General features: G+C 35.0%; 1 non-coding gene across 1 annotated transcript; it reads left to right on the top strand.

Annotated features, from left to right (window-relative positions):
- The first annotated feature begins 1,542 nt into the window (after nucleotides 1-1,542).
- On the top strand, nucleotides 1,543-1,649 carry LOC133781097 (small nucleolar RNA R71). Its single transcript, XR_009869893.1, has one exon. It is a non-coding gene; the product is annotated as a small nucleolar RNA R71 (small nucleolar RNA).
- The last annotated feature ends 18,385 nt before the right edge of the window (nucleotides 1,650-20,034 follow it).

Genomic DNA, 20,034 nt, shown 5'->3' with positions numbered 1-20,034 from the left:
TAATTTCAAAATACCATTATGACAATTAATGATTGCATTAGATGTAGCTAAGAATGGTCTACCTAAAATGATAGGAATTTGAGCATGCAAATTTTCCATAGGTTGAGTATCAAGTACAATGAAGTCAACAGGAAAATAAAATTTATCAACTTTGATCAAAACATCCTCTATAATGCCTCTAGGAATTTTTACAGAATGATCGACTAATTTAAGAGTTATAGAAGTAGGTTTTAGTTCACCAAGACCAAGTTTCTTATAAACAGAATAAGGCAATAAATTCACACTAGCACCCAAATCAAGTAAAACCTTGTTAATAAAATGATCACCAACAATGCATGAAATTGTGGGACACCCAAGATCTTTATATTTAACAAGACTCTTATATTGAATAATGGAACTAGCATGTTCAATTAAAAACACCTTTTTAGGAACATTAGTGTTTCTTTTAACAGTATAAAGATCCTTTAAAAATTTAGTGTAGGTAGGAATTTGGTTAATGGCATCTAAGAAAGGGATATTGATACTCACTTGTTTAAAAACTTCTAAGATGTCATTATATTGGTCACCTTTTTTAATTGGAAGTAATCTTTGTGGAAATGGAGCTTTTGGAATGAAAGGATGGATTGAAGTTTCCTTGTTTGAAGAGTCATTGGCATTAGAACTAGAAGGCTGACTCTTTTCTTTTTCTTTTTCAACCTTCGTTATGTAATCGGGGTTCACAATGTTATTTCTAGACCTAAGAGTTGAAATTGATTTGAATTCTCCATTATGACTAGACTTTCCTATCTCATATTGACCTTTTGGATTGGGGATAGGTTGACTAGGGAATGTTCCTTTTTCTCTATTAGCTAAAGTAGTAGCGAGTTGTCCTACTTGTGTCTCGAGTTTGGTAATTGATTTTGTAGGATTTATTGAGTGGATTGCATAAATTGTTGTAAAGTATCTAATAAGGAAGGTTTCCTTTCTTGAGGATATGGTTGATTTTGTGGGGCATGAGTTTGGTTTTGCATGTTGTATTGGTGCCCTTGATTCATTTGAGGTTGGTTTTGTCTCCATGAAAAGTTTGGATGGTTTCTCCAATTTGGATTGTAGGCGGATGAAAATGGGCTATCATTTGGTTTCCCATAAGCATGAAGAGCATTGGCCTCCTCAGAAATGGCTTCTTGGTAGGAAGGACATGATTGGTCATTATTGCATGGACCAGAACATATAGAACAAACATCTTTTCTTTGTTGTATTGGAGAATTTATTGTTTGGCTCATGGCTAAGGCTTCTACTTTTCTCGCTAATTTTTCTAAGGATGTTCTTAAGTCTAATTCATCTTTTACGCCATACCTTCCTCCTCCTTTTGGTGAATTAGTTTACCTAGGCCTAGGATCAAAATAATTCCATTGTTGTGAATTGACAGATAAATTTTTAAGGGCATCCCAAGCTTCTTGTCCTTGACATTTAAAAAAAATTCCAGTATGTATAGATTGAATCATTTTACGATTAGAGGGAGTCAAACCATCATAAAAATATTTTACAAGTCTCCATTTTTCAAAACCATGATGAGGACATTTTAATAATAAATATTTAAATCTTTCCCAACATTCATAAAACTCTTCATTATCTTTTTAAAAAAACTCGGAGATTTCTCTCCTTAGACTATCAGTTTTAGACATAGGAAAAAAATTCAGCAAGAATTTATTATAAAGTTGATCCCATGTAGTTATAGACCCCGTGGGAAGTGAATTTAACCAATCTTTTGATTTGTCTTTTAATGAAAAAGGGAACAATCTTAGTTTGATCGACTCATCAGAAAAGTTTTGAAATTTGAATGTTGAACAAATTTCTAAGAAACCTTTGACATGCATGTAAGGATCCTCCCTATCTAACCCATAAAAAGATGGTAACAATTGAATGATTGATGGTTTAAGGTCAAAATGAGTAGTAGAAGTGGTTGGAAGAACAATACATGAATGAGCATTAGATGAAATAGGTGCAAAATACTCAAGCAATGTTTTTTCAGGCAAAACATTTTCATTAACAAGATTTCCAGTAATATTAGCAATTGGTTCCATGATGCTCAAATTTTTACTAACACTTTCAATTTCAAACAAAGATAAACGTCTTTTTACTAATCGATTTTTAGAGTTATGTTCCCAATGTTACATACAATTTTCACAAACAAGGCAACAAAGATGAGCTCAAACAAACAATTTTCTGATGTGGAAGATCAATTAAAACCGCAACCACAAAGCATACTTAGAATTTTTAGAGATTTCACAACAATTTAATTTTCATGTTTTACTTGTCCTCAGGCCTATTTGATTCCACTTACTCGCACACTACTAATAACTCCCCGAGGTTAATTAGTAGAGGCAGATTGAGAATTTTGTTCAAATTTCCTTTAAGCAAAAATTGCTTATGGTGAAAGGACAAGATTTATGTTTTTTTTTTCTCAAGTATTTTTTTTTCACAATTACACAATAATATGATAAAAGACAAAGAAAAATAAGGTAAAATTAAATAAGACTATATAAAATTAGGCAAGAGTAGGGAGGCATAGCATGCAATCAACCATAACAAAAATAATGTAAAAATTAGGAGGCACAAGTGCCATCAACTAAAACATAAGATAAAAGACTAGGAGGCAAATTTCCATAAACTAGCCAGGAGGCAAAATTGTCATCAACTAAATCGCAAATAAAATAAAAATAACAACAAGATAAATAAAGAAAATAACAATCAAATTAGGAGGCACAAGTGTCGTCAACTATAAAAATTAAAATGATAGATTGACAGGAAGCACAACTGCTGTCTACTAAAAAAACAATAAATATAAATATATAAGTAAGTTTTTTTATGGGTTGTAGAACCGTCCCAACTTTTCTTTTTATCTTTTTTTACTATTTATATAAATATATATTTTTATATTTTTGTATATATATTTTTTTTCAATACAAAAATTTAAATAACAAGTAGAAGAATTCACTAAGCTTGAAAAAACATTCGTTTCTTTTTCTTGCAACTCCCCGGCAACGGCGCCAAAAACTTGATGGACCCAAAATGGGTATGTTTTAAATATTTATATCGTAAGCGCATAAATCGTTCATATAGAATAGTGATCGTGTAAGCAAGGATGTCGAACCCAAAGGAGTTGTCTAAAATAAAGAAGAAAACTATTTTAAACCAAAATTAATATATTCTAACCTAGCTCCAAAGATTGAGGAGATTTAATGTCATGAACATAAAATAAAAGATTGAAAATAAAGCTATTTAAGAGAATAAAAATAAACCAATAATGATTTGAAAATGATTGTTAAAAGGAAAGATTATTAAGATAATAGAATCCACAAAATGCAAGTTTAATAATACTTATTTGTATATTGATTCCCAAGTTTTAGTGATAGTTAAAATAAGTCAAATTGTCATTTTCCAAATAGATTTATAATTTTAAGCACTAACTATTTCTAAAATGATAGGATTTCTCTTGACTTTTCAAAAAAGTATAATTTCAAAGTATTTAATGTGAATCAACATAATGAAACAAAAAAAATCAAAGAACATTATTTATAAGGCAAAACATAATATTTTTGTTCTAAGCATTGGATGTATACAATTTAATGACACATCTTACACAAAGAATATTATGTTTTGCAAAATGAAGAACAAAGTGCAATATTATCTAACAATCCAAAATATGAGATATTAAAGATGAAAGGCATATATGAAGAAGAAAAATTCATAAACATTGTTGCATTACAAGGGAAATAAACATACAACATAAATATTATCTAGTTACAAGTTGTGGAACGACCCAACTATTCTAGACCTTGGACCATTAACAACTACTATACTAATCTTAAGAAAACGTATGTATGAAAACACCATAACTTTATTTTAAATTGTAAAGTAAAGGTTTAAATACACAAAAATCTCATTTAGGATATGGGATCCCATTGTTTTGAAAATAAAACAAAACATAACTTAAATAAATTGATTACAAAATTAAGTGCAGAAGAATAATACATAGAAATCATAACTAAAAGACTTAAAAACTTCATCCTCTCATCAAACGCGCAATCCACCGATTCCATCCTGCCTCAATACACATCCTCAAGCTGCCAAGAACCTCCCCGCTGCCATAACTATTTTCCTGCACATACAAAACATAAATGAGTGAGCCTAATGCCCAGCAAGGAAAATCTACTACAAGCGTGATACATATACATACGCATAAACTATAAACTATATTCATATAACTATATACATACAACATCTTTTATAATGGCCATAATACTTCTTGGGACTTGCTAGCTAAGCAATCATATGCCCATAAATTTACGGGGTTAGTTATCTAAACAAGTCATATAAATTTATGGGGCTGTTATCTAAACAATCATATGCCAAAGGAATCTATTATTGGGACTTGTTATCTAAACAAATTATATATTTGTTATCTAAACAAATTATGTGATTGTTATCTAAACAATTCAAAAACAAACATATCATACTTATAACATGAACATATATCAACAACATAAAAGCATACAAATCTACCTTATTTTCCTTACCAAAAAATGGGATGTGAGAACAAGATTGGGACTGTGGAACACTCCTAAAAACCATAATAGAGAGGTGAGTATACTAAAGAATAGAGATGAAAAGAACTAACTACACCATCGAAAAGATACTTACCAACAAAATCTTACGCTTAAGATCTTAGATACCTAACCAAAAATAGAGAATATGAGTTAGGATTTGAGTAGAAAAACTATAAGATCTTAAGGAAACAATACAGAAATGAACTAGAATTTGGAATACCTTGAATGCTTCTATGAACGAACTACACCTCGAACCGAAATTATACTATAAACCTTACTTCCCAAGTGTTTGATAAGCTTATAACCCCAACCCAAGTGTTTACACTCTAAAGTAATCCTAGCAGCTTGTAGACTCTGAACTCAGCTTTATGAATGAAGAAATGGTTGGGTAATAGGTCTTATTTATAGAGTTCAAGAATGAAAAGATCTTTATTTAACTTGAATAAAATAATGGCTTTTTAGTTGAAAAACATTTGAATAATCATTCAGCAGAGGCTGAAGACTCGGTCAGAAAGATTCTAGACTTATCAAGAGGTTATGGATTAAAATGAGCTCGTTTTCAAAATAGTTCAAAAATCATGCACCATAGCCAATATATCGCCCATGCTAGGCGATATATCGCCTGGGCTGATATACCCGAGGCTCCTCGAGGTTGTCGTGCGAAGCTACGTGTTTTTTGTTTCCTCGTATGGCGATATATCGCCCCCTAGAGCTACGATATATCGACATATGCTAAAATATTATACACGTAATTACACTTTTTCAGCCTAATTTGAATTGAGTAAATAGCCTTGACTAAGTCCTTTAACGATTTCAAAGCTGCTGGTAGACCCTAGGATGTTCAAATATTACTCTTAATAAACTTATTCCTCAAAAATTCTTAATTTCTTATTAAACACACACATGACAAGTGTTAATAACTGATTGGGTCTGTCTAAACCTTATAGTATAAAAATTATCATCTCCATAATCAGTAATATTAATCAAACCTTAGGTTATAATTAATATTCTTAAACTATAGGTTAAACTTATAAAAAATCTACTAGTGTTACTACGAGTGTCCAACTATGTCCCGACTTGAACCAAAATCCACAGTCATAAAAATACTACAACTATTACTAGCTATTACTATTACTACTACTATCTAACTAGCTAAGTAAGGTTCTTGGACTCTACAATTCTCCCTTACTAAAAAGAATTTCGTCCTCAAAATTTACTTACCAAATAAATCCGGATACTGGTCTTGCATGTCCTCCTCCAACTCCCACGTTGCCTCTCGTTCTGAACTATTACTCCATAGGACTTTGACTATTGGAATATACTTGGACCGTAACTGCTTTATCCCTCTATCTAGGATGCTAACCGGTCGTTCCTCGTAACTCAAGTCTTTCTGAAGTTCTATCGTATCGTACTTGAGGACGTGAGATAGGTCTGACACATACTTGCGTAGCATTGAGATGTGGAATACGTTGTGGCTATCTGCTAGGGCTGGCGGTAGGGCTAGTCTATACGCAATTGCTCCCACTTTGTCCAATATCTCAAAAGGACCTATAAATCGGGGACTAAGTTTGCCTTTCTTCCCAAACTGCTTTATACCATTCATAGGAGATATCTTCAAGAAGACTTGATCTCCGACTTTAAATTCCACATCTCGTCGCTTGGTATCCACATAGATTTTCTGTCAGCTTTGAGCAACAAGCATACGCTGTCTAATTAGCGCTACTGCTTCTTGAGCTTTTCTAACAGCTTCGGGACCGAGAAGCTGCCTTTCTCCTACCTCATCCCAGTTCAACGGTGATCGGCACCTTCTCCCATAAAGCAACTCATAAGCTGCCATGCTAATCATTGACTGGTAGCTATTGTTGTATGAGGACTCTATCAGCGGTAAGTGCTTATTCCATGATCCTCCGAAATCAAGTACACAAGCGCGTAGCATATCCTCTAAAATCTAAATCGTACGCTCGGACTGCCCGTCTGTCTGAGGATGAAAAGTTGTACTAAGACTTAACTTAGTACCCACGGCTTGCTATAAACTTCCCCAAAATCTCGATGCAAACACCGATCCTCTATCCGACACTATTGTCTTGGGAATTCCATGCAACCGTACTATCTCTTGGACATAGATGTCTACATATTGGTCTGCCGTGTATGAAGTCTTAACAGGCAGGAAATGAGCGGACTTGGTTAGTCTTTCTATCACTACCCAAGTGGAATCATGTTGCTTGTTCGTTCGTGGCAACCCTATCACGAAATCCATGGCTATATCGTCCCATTTCCATTCTGGTACGCTAAGCGGTTGCAATAAGCCTGCGGGCCGTTGATGTTCTGCTTTCACTTGCTGGCATACTAGACACTTGGACATAAATTCCGCTATGTCCTTCTTCATCCCTGGCCACCAATATATTGCCTTGATGTTGTGAGTCATCTTGGTCGACCCTGGGTGAACTGAGTATGGGGTACTGTGTGCTTCTTCTAGAATTGTCATCTTAATCCTTTGATCATTTGGCATGCATACCCGATCCTTATATCTCAATAATCCTTGACCAGATATTGAGAAATCTGTGGCCTTGCCTTCTCTGACTGCATCCATATGTATCGCTAGTGTGTCGTCACGCCCTTGCCCAATCCGGATATCTTCTAGCAGATTTGACTGGATAAACAAGTTAGCCATCTTGCCAATAACTACCTCTATTCTGGCATTGATTAGCTCCTGTTGCAGCGGCTTTCCCATTCCGTCTAGTGCTGGTAAACTTCCATAACTCTTCCTACTTAGTGCATCGGCAACTACGTTTGCCTTTCTCGGGTGGTATAAGATTTCACAGTCGTAATCCTTTACTAGCTCTAACCATCTGCGCTGCCTCATGTTAAGGTCCTTCTGAGTAAAGAAGTACTTTAGACTTTTGTGGTCTGTATAAATCTCGCATTGTTCTCCGTAAAGATAATGGCGCCAGATTTTCAATGCAAAGACCACCGCTGCCAACTCCATATCGTGAGTTGGATAGCGTTGCTTGTACTCCTTCAGCTGCCTTGAGGCGTTGGCTATCACCTTGTCATTCTGCATCAGCACGCAACCCAACCCTTGCTTCGATGCATCGTAGTAGACTACGAACTTATCGTTGCGTGTCGGTACACAGAGTACTGGTGCTGAGCATAGCTTGCCCTTACGCAACTGGAAGCTTTCTTCACATCTATCATTCCAGTTGAATCTTTGCTATTTCTGAGTCAGGTTGGTGAGTGGAGTGGCTATCTTAGAAAAGCCCTCTACGAACCTCCTATAATAACCTGCTAATCCCAGAAAGCTCCTTACTTCAGATGCGTTCTTTGGTCTTGGCCAATCCTTCACGGCCTCTACCTTTGATGGGTCTACTGCAACTCTGTCCTTGGATATAATGTGCCTGAGGAGTGCCACTTGCGAAAGCCAAAACTCGCATTTCTTGAACTTGGCATAGAGTTGATGCTCCTTTAATCGTGATAAAATCAATCTTAAATGTTCCTTGTGCTCTACTTCATCCTTGGAGTATACTAAGATGTCATCGATGAATACTACGACAAATTTATCTAAGTAGTCCTTGAAGACCCTATTCATCATGTCCATAAACGCGGCTGGTCCATTAGTAAGACCAAATGACATAACCAAGAACTCGTAATGCCCATAACGAGTTCTAAAGGCTGTCTTAGGAATATCCTCTCCCTGCACCTTGCGCTGATGGTACCCGGGCCGTAAATCATTCTTTGAAAATACAGTCACACCTCAGAGTTGATCAAACAAGTCATCAATCGGGGGTAGCGGGTACTATTCTTAATCGTTACTTTATTCAGCTCGCGGTAGTCTATGCACATTCGCATACTTTCGTCCTTTTTCTTCACGAATAGCACCGGTGCTCCCTATGGAAAATGGCTCTGCCTAATAAAACCCAAGTCTAGGAGTTCTTGTAGCTGCGTCTTTAACTCCTTGAGTTCTATAGGTGCCATCCGATATGGTGCCTTGGAGATAGGCTCGGTGCCTGGTACTAATTCTATCGTGAAGTCAATTTCCCGAGTCGGCGGCAATCCTGGTAAGTCATTGGGAAATACCTCTGGCAATTCTCTTACTATGCGGACGTCTCCAACCTTAAGTGGTGTTTCATTTACCACATCTGTGATGCTGGCTAAGAATGCTTGACATCCTTTTTCCATCATTCTTTGGGCTTTGAGAGATGATACTAACGGTGTACGTAGTCCTGAAGCTTGTCCCATGAAGCATAATCTCTGGCCGTCAAGAGTCTCAAACATCACCTTCTTGCGTTTGCAGTCGATGGTTGCGTCATGCCATGCTAGCCAGTCCATGCCTAAAATTGCATCAAAGTCCTTGATCTCCAGTTCTATCAGGTCTCCTTCTAGTTCTACATCCTCAATCTTGATCGGTACGCCTCGTACTATCCGTGATGATATAACTACTTTGCCCGAAGGCAACTTAGTTACAAACCTAGTTCTAAATCTTTCACAAGGTTTGTCTAGTTTCTCTATCATTCCTAACGAGATATATGAATGAGTGGCTCCCAAATCAAATAATACATAACATATGTTATTGAGGATAGAAACCTGACATGTGACCACCTTGTTGCTAGCATCAGCCTCTCCTTGGGTTAAGGCGAATACCCTGGCAGGAACCATCTTGTCTTCCTTTTTCCATTCTGGCTTAATCTGGGGACACTGCCTCTTTTGGTGACCTTCCTGACCACAGTTGAAGCATCCTTTAGTGTTTGCACGACATTCACCAGGATGTTTCTTCTGACACTTAGCACATGGTGAGTATTCTACATAACCCGGCCTACTACCTCCATTATTCGTACGTACCTTTTTATCACTATCGGACTGCTTGTTGTCAGGATGTCTTCTTTTCTGACCATTGTTTTTGTTGTTACTGGACTGATTGTGGCTGGACTGAATACGGCTGCTATGGTTGTTGTTCCGACTAGTCTGAGGTTGATTCTGCAGTCTAGGCTCAGGCTTACTGGGTTCTTCTTTACTAACATTAGCCTGCAACCTTTCTACATCTATTTCCCTCTCTAGAACGTTGGCATAAGTAGTATTTCCTGGGTTTGCTAGCTTGACCCCTAGCTCAATCTTTGGTCGAAGTCCTCTAACGAACTTAGGCACCTTCAGATAGTCAGTTGGAACCATTTTCGGTGCGAACTTAGCCAAGCGGTCGAACTGCCGAGCATACTCTGTCATTGATAAACTCCCTTGCTTCAAGCCAATGAACTCCTCAACTCTTGAAACGAGTACAGCCAAATTGTAATACTTATTGTGGAACAGCTCCACAAATCGAGTCCACGTCATGGTGGCAACATCATGCGTCTGCTGGACTAAGTCCCACCATATCCTGGCATCCTTTTTGAGTAGAGATGAAACATAGGATATGCGGTCCGCATTACTGAGGTTCATGTGCGTCAGGATTGGCTCCACGTTCCTTAGCCACTCTTCTACCTCGAAGGGGTCTGTAGTCCCTTCAAAGTTTAGAGAATGCTATTTACGAAACCTCTCATAAACTGGTTCCATGTGATGTACTGGATACGGCGCATAATTCTCCACTGTTCATCCCTCATATGGACCAACTTGTTGGGGTGCTGAGGCCATTTGATGCGGCTGTGGCTGCGGCAGAGGCGGAGGCTGAGTCTAGGACTGAGCCTATTGTCGCTGTTGCTACAATAGTTCCTCGACTTGTTGGTGCAGTCTGGCGATCTCCGCAGTGTTGTTAGTTGGCGACGGCGGCGCGTTGCGGCTGGCAGTAGCACGCACTCCCCTTTTGCGAACCAGAGGGGCTTCATTGTTCACCGGAGCAGTGTTGGAGGTGTTCCATTGGTGCTAGCAGATCTTTGGAGAGACATTGCAGCAGAGTTCTAACAGTTGAGAGAAACATGTCAGAACTTCACCCTAATAGGCTCTAAGGCAAAAACTTAATCTAAACAAACATATCTCGGACCTATTGATTATGACTTCTGATGAAAATTTATATAAGTCTTCTTTATTATTAGAGTGAGTTTCTATACTTAGAAAATCAAGCCATCTTTATTTTTTTAAGTCTGTTTCTAATCATCCTATATGACTTAATTCTCAAGCTCAAAACTCATCTTTTTTCCAAAGTTAACCATATTGAGGGAGGGCTGGGATCAGTAAAATCGTTCCCACTACTATGGCCCCCTAACTCTCAATATAGAAACTTGGTTCATTGATTTGTATCCACCCTCACTGAACTTAGTCATTATTTATTTTATTTGTTATTTATTATGATTGTGCAAGAAAATCAAACTCATATATGTTAACAAAATAACATTGATATTAATTTGGAAAAGAAAGTTTTCACTATTTACAACCATAAAAGAAAACAAATAATAAATAAAAACATACAATGAAACTAACTATTCTAAAAATCGGGATCTTCTATATCCGATCCTTCATCTAACATATCATCTTCTCTCTCCTCATAGTCCTCATTATCATGTGCCTCAAAATGCCCTCGAGGAAGGTTCTTAAAAATTCTACGCTTTTGCTCATTTGTAAACTGAAAACTCCATTTTTGAAGTGAACCTAATTAAGAGAAAATAATATCTCATCGCTACTGGCAATTCGTCTTCATTATCCATTTTCTCCCATATCTCCTCTAAGGCTGCAATTATGGTACTGTAATCTCTAAATAGTCTTATTACTAAAACGTATTGCTCCGTTGCTCTCATCATGATCTGCTTAGTTTCTTGGAGATGACCTATTTCTGTGTGGATCAAAACCAGCCTTCGAGTGATTCTTTCTAGCACTCCTACGGTGTTTCTCGGTTTTCTAATTCTTTTTCAAGCTTTAATGGCTCGGATATCCCCATAGGTTAATGCTCCGTTCATTCTTAACTGAAACATAAAGACTAAACTTGTTAGCTATACATATAAACATAATAACTATAATCATACATACTTACTTGGCAGTCAGATTCGGAGCTTTGAGTGTGTGTATCGAGGAGAACTTCATGCGGATGAACCGTTGCTCTGATACCAACTATAACCACCCAACTATTCTAGACCTTGGACCATTAACAACTACTATACTAATCTTAAGAAAACGTACGTATGAAAACACCATAACTTTATTTAAAACTGTAAAGTAAAGGTTTAAATACACAAAAATCTCACTTAGGATATGGGTTCCCATTGTTTTGAAAATAAAACAAAACATAACTTAAAAAAATTGATTACAAAATTAAGTGCGGAAGAATAATACATAGAAATCATAACTAAAAGACTTAAAAACTTCATTCTCTAATCGAACGCGCAATCCACCGATTCCATCTTGCCTCAATACACATCCCCAAGCTGCCAAGAACCTTCCCGCTGCCATAACTATTTTCCTGCACATACAAAACATAAAGGAGTGAGCCTAATGCCCCGCAAGGAAAATCTACTACAAGCATGATACATATACATACACATAAACTATAAAACTATAAACTATAATCATATAACTATATACATACAACATCTTTTATAATGGCCATCATACTTCTTGGGACTTGTTAGCTAAGCAATCATATGCCCATAAATTTATGGGGCTAGTTATCTAAACAAGTCATATAAATTTATGGGGTTGTTATCTAAACAATCATATGCCCAAGGAATCTACTATTGGGACGTGTTATCTAAACAAGTTATATATTTGTTATCTAAACAAATTATGTGATTGTTATCTAAACAATTCAAAAACAAACATATCATACTTATAACATGAACATATATCAACAACATAAAAGCATACAAATCTACCCTATTTTCCTTACCAAAAACTGGGATGTGAGAACAATATCGGGAATGTGGAACACTCCTAAAAACCATAATAGAGAGGTAATTATACTAAAGAATATAAATGAAAAGAACTAACTACACCATCGAAAAGATACTTACAACTAAAATCTTACGTTCAAGATCTTCAATGCCTAACCAAAAATAGAGAATATGAGTTAGGATTTGAGTAGAAAAACTTTAAGATCTTAAGGAAACAATATAGAAATGAACTAGAATTTGGAATACCTTGAATGCTTCTATGACTGAACTACACCTCGAACCGAAATTATACTATAAACCTTAGTTCCCAAGTGTTTGATAAGATTATAATGTTTAAGCTTATAACCCCAACCCAAGTGTTTACACTCTAAAGTAATCCTAGCAGCTTGTAGACTCTGAACTCAGCTTGATGAATGAAGAAATGGCTAGGTACTAGGTCCCATTTATAGAGTTCAAGAATGAAAAGATCTTTATTTAGATTGAATAAAATAATGGCTTTTTAATTGAAAAACATTTGAATAATCGTTCAGTTGAGGCTGAAGATTGGGTCAGAAAGATTTTGGACTTATAAAGAGGTTAAGGATTAAAATAAGCTCGGTTTCAAAATAGTTCAAAAATCATGCACCATAGCCAATATATTGCCCATGCTAGGCGATATATTGCCTGGGATGATATACCCGAGGCTCGTCGAGGTGGGATTAAATTAACAATTTTGATTGTTGTTCCACTGCGTATAATCTCTGATTTGATCAATAAAAACCAACATAATATTCTCCATAATTCCTGCATCGGCTCCTGTAAAAGCTCTTCTTGAAATTCGGTGCATTCAGCCACAAAATTAGCAAGGGCCTAGCTTTTGATCGAGGTCCGTGGTGTGTACCATATCTCGAACTGGCTGAGTTCTACTGCCCATTTTAAAAGACGTCCAGACGCTTCAGGTTTTTGGAAATCCTGCCTTAGAGGTTGGTCGGTCATGACGTGGATTGAATGGGACTGGAAGTATGGTCTGAAAATTGAGTTGGGAAGGTTTTAAAGATCTATTCAGTCAGAAATATTACAATGTTGCTGTCAGAGCAGCGAAAGTAAATGAGTTCGTGAGTCTGGTTCAGGGCAACATGACTGTTACTGAGTATGCCCTAAAGTTCAATAGACTTGCGAAGTTCGCACCAGACCTTGTCCCTACCGATGCAGCTAGGCAGGATAGATTCATTAGAGGGCTGAATGCTATGATAGCCCGAGATGTTAGAATTACAATGGTACCTGGAGGAACAACTTATGCCCAGGCCATTGAGAAGGCTCTTACCGCTGAGGAAGCAGAAAACAAGATATGGAAGGATAGTGCAGCGAGATGGGAGGACCGCAGGGCGGTGCCTCCATATTCTCAAAGAGTAGCCAAATTAGGCGCTTTCACACTACACTAAAGGCAGCCTTTATCAATGGTAGAGTATCTTCTACATAATTTTTGTTACATAGCTCCAACTTACTCAAAGATAGCAATTACACAACAGTGTAGGTAGCACTATTCTAAGATGGAGCCTTAAAATACTTTTCAAGGATAAAATGCTCATGCACTATAAACACATATTGATTTGGAAGAATATTAATTAGAGGGACTATTTATTTTGATTTTGATTTTTTTTAAATGTGCATGATATATATTAACTATAAATTCTAACCTGAAGTAGAAATACATTTTGACAAAATGATTGAGACTTTTTCAGTGGACAAGGACAAGAAGAAATTACACAACTTGTTCTAGCACATGGATATGGCACAACACAAACAAAAATTAATTAGGACACACCCCCAAGGATTTCCCGAGGGAATCAAACCTGACTGTATCAAGGGCTTTTGTAAAAATATCTGCAATTTGTTTGTCTGTCTCAATATATTTTAAGATCAATGTTTTATTTTCAACAAGTTCCCTGATAAAATGATGACGAATGTCAATGTGTTTAGTGCGAGAATGTTGAACATGATTTTTTGAGATATTAATAGCACTAGTGTTATCACAAAAAATTAGTTAAGGTTTTAAGATCAAACCCATAATGTGTCAACATTTGTTTCATCCATAATAATTTAGTACAACAAGTTCCTGCAGCTATGTACTCTGCCTCAACAGTCGACAAGGAGATTGAATTTTGTTTCTTGCTATGCCAAGAAACTAGATTGTTTCCCAGATAGAAACATCCACCACTTGACCTTTTTTTGTTATCTGCATTGCCTGCCCAATCAACATCACTAAAACAAATAAGGTTAGAGTTTGTTTCTTTTGAGTACCAAATTCCATAATCCTGAGTACCATTCACATAGCGAATGATTCGCTTTACAGCTGTCACATGGGATTCCATAGGATACCATTGATACCGAGCACATACCCCAACACTGTAGCTAATGTCAGGACGACTAGCTGTGAGATACAAAAGACTTCCAATCATGCTTCTGTACAATGTTGGATCTACTTTTACACTATTTTCTTCCTTGGTCAGTTTGACTATGGTTCCCATTGATGTTTTGGCATGTTTAGCATACTCCATCCCAAATTTCTTCATCAGATTTTTTGCATACTTACTTTGAGAGATGAAGGTTCAATCTTCTGACTGTTTGACTTGCAGTCCTAGAAAATAGTTTAAGTCACCTACCATGCTCATTTCAAACTCATCTGTCATTTGTTTGACAAACTCATGCACTAAGGTGTTAGAAGTAGAGCCAAAAAAAATATCATCAACATAGATTTGTGTAATAACAATATCAGAATCAACCTTTTTGATGAAAAGAGTTTTATCGACTCCGCCTCTTTTATAACCATTCAAAACAAGAAATTGAGTCAATCTTTCATACCAAGCTATAGGAGCCTATTTTAAAGCATAGAGACCCTTTTTAAGTTGAAAAACATGATCAGGATAATGTGGATCTTCAAAACTTTTTGGTTGTTCAACAAATACTTCTTCATTCAAAATTCCATTTAAAAAGGCAAATTTAACATCCATTTGACATATTTGGAAACCAACAATACAAGCAACAACCAATAGCAATCTTATTGACTCTTGTCTTGTGACAGGGGAAAAAGTTTCATCGAAGTCAACTCCTTAAATTTGAGTATACCCCTAGGAAACTAGCCTAGCCTTATTTGTTATTATTTTACCAAATTTATCATTTTTATTTTTGAAGATCCATTTGGTACCAATAGCATTGGTATGATTTGGTCTAAGAATAAGAGTCCATACCTCATTTCTTGTAAATTGTTCTAATGCCACTTGCATTGCTTTTATCCATGATTCATCACTCAAAGCTTCTTTCACATTTTTTGGTTCATAGCAAGATGTAATGCAAACGAATTGAACCAAATTCACATACCTTTTTCTTGTCACCATACTTTCTTCAATATCACAAAGAATGAGATCTGAAGGGTGATTCTTTTTAATTCTGGTAGAAGGTCCTCTTTGTATTGAATCTATGATGATTTTTGGCCCTTCCTTTGTTGGTCGTTTAGATGATGTTGGAACGGATTTAGCTTCTGTTGCAACTTTTTCTATATAAGAAGGCACAACATCACCTATTGTGACAGCAGGAGATTTTGTCTGAGAAGTTTCGGCAATGAACCTATCAATTTCTTCTTCATTTGAATATTCAGAATAATCTTTTAAATCATCAACAACAACATTGGATGATTCCATAATAGTTTGAGTTCTCATGTTATAAACACGATAAGCTCTACTATTCATAGAATGTCCCAGAAATACTCCTACATTACTTTTTGAATCAAATTTTCTGACATTCTCACGATCTCTAAGAATATAGCATATACACCCAAAAACATGAAAATAACTTACATTGGGATTTTTACCTTTCCAGATTTCGTAAGGAGTTTTGGAGGTACCTGGGCAAAGAAACACTCGATGTATTGTGTAGCAAGCAGTGAATATTGCCTCTGTCCATAATAGTTTGGAGAGTTTCTTATTGTTTAGCATTACTCTGGCCATTTCTTGCAAGGTTCTATTTTTTCTCTCAATAACCCCATTTTGTTCAGGAGTTTTGGGAGACCTAGAGATTTACAAAAATCATCATAAACAGTATTCTCAAATTCCTTACCATGATCACTTCTGATTCTCACAATCTTACCTTATATTGCAATCCTTTTCAACACATAATTTTATGCAAATATTTTTAAAGGCATCGAAAGTGTCTGATTTTTCCCTTAAAAAGTCAACCCAAGTACAACGAGAAAAATCATCAACACACACAAAGATGTACCTTTTTCCATTAATACTTTCAACTTGAATAGGACCCATGATATCCATATGCAAAAGTTCAAGAACTTTTGAAGTATTAATTCCTATAACACTTGTGTGGTAGTTTTTTAATTGTTTCCCCAACTGACATGGTTCACATTTACCTGCAGATTCTTTACCCAATTTGGGTAACCCACAAACTAACCCTGCACTTGCAATCTTTTTCAAGCTGTTGAAGTTTATATGACCCAGTTTTTCATGCCATAAGTCAGTGGTATTACCTATAGACGAATGACATGTGAGAGTTGGTGAAAGTATATAAAAATTATCAATATATCTATATCCTTTCAATACACTCATACCATTTTGATCAATAACATTGCAATCATCACAAGAAAAATTTACTTTGAAGCTTGATCACAAATTTGACTTACGCTAATTAAATTAGCCTTAAGGCCTTGAACAAGAAAAACATTTCTCAACTTTGGTAATCCATCAAGACTTAGGGTACCTTTTCCAACAATATTACCTGGCATACCATCACCAAAAGTTACAACACCACATTTTAAAGATTTGAAATTATTGAGTATATTTGCATCACCTGTCATATGTCTAGAACAACCACTATCAAAATACCAAGAGTTAGAGGCATGAGATTTATGACAAGTAAAAGCAACAAGACAATTTGTTCTTGTTTTTACAATCCAAACATTTTTTGATGGGTTTTTCACAACCTGTTTTGTTTTACTATAATGATTGAAATAATTATTATTGAAAAAATTCATCATAGTAAAACATCTGGGTCGGATGTGCCCTTCCAATCCATAGAAATGACAAATTGGAATGAATCGATCTGTTTTATTTCTCTTAAGAAACTTGGTCTATTTAACAGATGTGGAAAAAAATTGTACTTTTGTAGCATCACCTGCCTGAGATGTACCTGCAGAGACGTTAGTGGTTGAGCCATAATGAATGCCAGATTTCACAAAAATAGTTTTGCCTTTCGATTTAAAACCATCATATCCTAATCTAGAAAAATTACCAGCTTTTTATCCTGCACTAATAACATCATCCAAGATCCTAGAATTTGGATTTAGCATTTTAACACCTTTTACCATGTGATTAATTTCATTTGATAATCTCTTAATTTCACAATCACTGGCAATAACTTTATCCTCAAGATTCTTCATAGTGTTTTCAAGTTCATTATTCTTTTTCTGTAAGGATTTGTTATTACTTGCCATTAAACGATTATCAGAACAAACCTTTAACTATTGATCATACATATCTTTGTACGATTCTTTCAAATTGCTCATCCAGATCAAACTCACTGGATTCACATTCAGAGTTTTCTTCCTGATCTATGTTGTTCAGACTCACAAGCCTTTTATTAACCTGCGAATTTATAGTTAATCCAGAAAAAACAGAGGTTAAGGCAAGGTTTGAGTTATCTTCTTCATCGATACTTTTAGAGTCCTGACCACTCCAAGTAGCTGCCATTACCTTTTTATTTTTCTTCAGTATATTGGCACATTCAGATTTAATATGACCAAATCCTTCATATTCCCTGCATTGCACACCTCTTTTATTGCTATTGTCAAAAGGTTTAAGGAAATGATTACCTTTGGAAGATTTGAACGTGGATTTTTTGTTACCAATCTTTTTCATGTATTTTTTAAAATCTTTGGTCAACAAAGACATTTCATCTTCATCATCATTTTCATCTGAATCTTTCAACTTTGATGATTTGAGAGCAACTGATTTTTCTTTGGGAGCACTTGGTTTTTCCTTTTGATGAATTTGCTGATTGAGTTCAAACATTTGTAGTGAACCCATCAACTCCTTTACTTTCATTGTGTCGAGATCTTTTGCCTCCTCAATTGTTGTGAGCTTTGTTTGAAACCTGTCAGGAAGCACTCTAACAATTTTTCGAACTAACACATTATTTTCCAATTTTTCACCCAAAGAAAAATATTCATTAGCAATGTTAGATAGTCTTCAATAGAAATCAGTGAGAGACTCAGTTTCTGTCATTCTAAGATTTTCAAATCTTATAGTTAACATAACAAGCCTAGAACGCTTGACATCAGCAATTCCTTCAAATTGAGTTTGAAGTATTTCCCAAGCTTCTTTGGCAGATTCATAAGAGGATATTAATTTTATGTATCCTTCAACAACTCCATTAAAGATAGCATGCAAGGCTTTGTTGTTATAACTAGACAATTTATCTTCAGCATCGATCCAGTTAAGTTCAGATTTTACCTTTCTTACTGTTGGGGTTTTATGCCCTAATTAAAACCCAGAGACTTCAGTAGTCTTTATTTTCATGCATGAACATGTTTAAAATTGAATTATTTGACATGTTTGAATAATTGGATGGTTTTTTCATGTTTTTATGAACATATTGATTTTATGTGAATTTTAGAAATTTTTTAGGTTATTTTGTTGTGTTTTCTATGCTATTAATTTTTATATATGCTTTATTTTGTGTAAAACATGTTAAAAATTATTTAGAAAATGGTTTTGGTTTGAAAAATTGCTAAAAAAAAAAATTTTGAAAAAAAAAAATTTGCACTGGCTCCCATGCGCGCACGCACCCCAGCCCCGCGCGCGTGCCACCAGCAGCCAGAGCACACTCGGGTGAACAGTACCCGATACGGGTACTGTTCATCCATAATTTTTTTTTTTGAAAAATAAATAAAATTAAAATTGTGGAAATTTATTATTTATAATCAAAACCTAAAATATCTTTTTTGTTTTATCATTTAAAATTTTTAAAATAAGATATTTTGGTTAGTTGAGATTTAAATAATTAAATATTTTCTACAAAGATTCAAATTCAAATTTAAAATTAGACTAACAACTTAATTTTAAATCTTTAAATATATTAAAATATTAGAATTATGATATCATATATTTAAGATATTTTCATTTAAATTCTTGAAATTTTTATTAAATCTTTATTTGAAAATATAAATATCTTTTTATTCTATAGTTTTTAATATTTAAATTATTTGAAATTTGAATATTGTTAGTTAGATATTTTTATGGATATTTGAATTTGTTTAACTATTTGAGATATTTTAGGGTTGTTATAGCTATTTGTATTTTATTATTTTTAAATGGTTAAAATATTAGATAATAGTTTTAACAACACAAGATATTTTGGAAAATAGTTAAGATATTGATTTTAAAATTTAAAATTGGTTAAATTTTTAAAAATATCATTTTTTTAGCCAATTAATAAAATATATATTTTTTAATAAATGGGATTTAAATTAACTTTGGTTAATTGTTGATAAATCCTATTTAAATTAAATTAATATTTTTTTTTCAAATTAACCTAAAACCAAGTTGATTGTTGATAAATGAAATTTAAATTAACTATTGTTAATTGTTGATAAATTT

The sequence above is a fragment of the Humulus lupulus genome, chromosome 5, assembly GCF_963169125.1.
Source record: "Humulus lupulus chromosome 5, drHumLupu1.1, whole genome shotgun sequence".
Taxonomy (NCBI): Eukaryota; Viridiplantae; Streptophyta; class Magnoliopsida; order Rosales; family Cannabaceae; genus Humulus; species Humulus lupulus.
Note: the sequence above shows the minus strand (reverse complement) of the source record. Positions and strands in the feature narration are given on the sequence as shown.